Genomic DNA, 2,602 nt, shown 5'->3' with positions numbered 1-2,602 from the left:
ACATGTATATAACCCACGCGGTATTAAAGAGACAGCTTGCACAATGGGTCGAAGTAAAGTCGTTTAAATGTGTCCGCTGCAGCTCGGTATACACAACAATTGAAGATTTCAGAAGAGATGTATTTTGCAGTATTCAACACGTATTTATACCGAGTTCATCAGACTCCGAAAATTCTTCAAAAAGAACACAAAGAATGGCCTTCTCAGCTGCCATAGTTCAACTTTTGCGTGGGTGTTCAACCGCACCGCCGTTTTCGTTTAAAAAACGTTTTGCAGCGTTTTGTCGGGGCTGAACGCAGCCCTGGTGAATAAGTGTAGCATTTTGATTGGTTGTGTTTGGAAAAGGAAAGCATGTCACTTCCTGTTAGATTTTTGTGTTTTAGGTAGAGAATTGTGTGTAGTGTTTTGAAAAAAGTGTTTTATGCAATTGAAAACTGAGTCAAAGGCTAAGAAATAGCTTATGGTTTTGGAGATTTGGTGTGTAGTTTTGCACTTTGAGTGCGAGGTTTCAAAAATCGTGTGACATGAAAAGTTTTTTCCAACTGCTTACACACAAAATCTAAGTGTTTATCTGCTTTTTTTGCTACATGCAAAATTTTCAGAATGGTTTATATTTGTATTAGGGCTGTCAAAAGATTAATCGCAATTAATCGCATCCAGAATAAAAGTTTGTGTTTACATAACATATGTCTATGTACTGTGCATATTCATTTTGTATTTATAAATACAAACACATACACAAGTATACATATTTAGGAAATATTTACATGTATTTATTTATATTTACCAATAATTGAAATGATATATAAATGTTTATTAATCTTTAGATTTTTCTTAAATATATGCATGGATGTGTATGTGTTAATAAATACAAAATTATTACGCACAGTACACAGATATATATTATGTAAACACAAACTTTTATTCTGGATGCTATTAATCGCGATTAATCTTTTGAGAGCCCTAATTTGTATATTTCTAGTAAATATTTCCTTTTTTTCTCCGTACTCAAAGTGAAAGTTACGTATTACAGTACAAATACATATTGAAATGTCTCTTCAGGGTTATATACCTCCAACAATATTTGTAAGTTTGGAAACAATATGTTGTCTTTATACTGTAATATCACATTCACTGTTTATCTAATAAAATGTAAATGTTTCATTGCACATATAAAATGATAGATGGATATGTATTTTAGGAAGGGGGTCCCTCACGAAAGGTTCATCTGTTCCGTCCCTCACTTTACATGTGTATGACAGCAGCCGTAAATATAGACTACGGCTGTGATTTATATCTTTGCATAACTTCAATTTGCTTTTTCTCATTAGCAATGGAATAAAATGCAGGTGATATATTTGTGTTCAGTTGTTCACTTTGACGTTTAGCCTATAAGTTATGTTAAGAACGTGATGTTATCTGTTCTGACATGTGTGAAAGCATTTGTACATTTGACAGTTAAAATATATAGTTTTGGTCTGGTTGAGCTTGTGTGTTAAAGAAGTTAAAGCATTTTAAATGCATTTTGTGTCAAAGCAGCAAGAAATGTGTTTATTTTATTTGTCTTCACAGCCAGATGTTGTGATAACTGTGTTAAGATGTTAAAAAATGTTAAAAGTATTGGAAAAATTGTCATAGCAATTGTAAAAATCTGTAACATTGAATATACTTGAATAACACCACGTGAATGTTCACCTCATGCTCCACCCAAAAATGAAAATTTGTGTGTCATTACTCACCCTCAAGTTGTTCCAAACCTGTATAAATGTCTTTGTTCTGATGAACACAAAGAAAGATATTTGGAAGAATGTTAGCAACTGAGATTTCTGGGACACCATTGACTACCATAGTAGGAAAAATTACTTGTGGGGTTTTTTTCTCTTGTTCAACACAAATTGAGATGTTTTGAAGAATGTAGGAAAGCAAACAGTTCTGGGGCACCTTTGACTACTATTTTAATTTGTCCTATATGGTAGTCAATGATGTCCCAGAAATGTCACGTGCTAAAATTTGACTTTGTGTTCAACAGAAGAAAGAAATGCATACAGGTTTGGGCAACTTGAGGGTGAGCAACAACCAAACCCAACACATGTAGGTCTTTTCCCTGCTATGGCATTGCTGCCTGACGCACCTCCTCCGGTGCCTACGAATTGGCATGCTGAAGGGTCGTCAGCCGGGTACCACCGCTTCTGGGCGTTTCGCCCCTTTAACCCCCGGAATGCCTCCTGGTGGCGGGGCAGTGACAGAGACGTCTCTCTATCACCCCTGCAGCCTGCCTCTGAGAGCAGCAAGTTCCTTGGGCAGGGGAGTGTGTTGTGCATCACCCTAACCAGAAAACTGAGCCTTGCCTGCGGTATCTTCTGGCAACTACGCTCTCCCACGTTGTCCAGTTTCCCTGGGTTCTCTGAGCTACGACCTTGACCCTTTGTCGCTCATTCTCCATACTCGTCACCTCTGCAACGACCATCTCCTTCCTCTCTTTCCTGCTGGCCTAGGACCAGAATTTTCAGACTTCTCCATTTCCCAGGCCTGCCCTTCCTACTTGGACTCTGCCGATGATCTCTTTTTGCTGTAACCTCGCCTGGTTAACCTTGTTGTGTGC

This window comes from Triplophysa rosa, linkage group LG9 (genome assembly GCF_024868665.1).
Source record: "Triplophysa rosa linkage group LG9, Trosa_1v2, whole genome shotgun sequence".
Classification (NCBI taxonomy): domain Eukaryota; kingdom Metazoa; phylum Chordata; class Actinopteri; order Cypriniformes; family Nemacheilidae; genus Triplophysa; species Triplophysa rosa.
The sequence above is the reverse complement of the archived record's forward strand: the minus strand, read 5'-3'. Positions refer to the sequence as shown.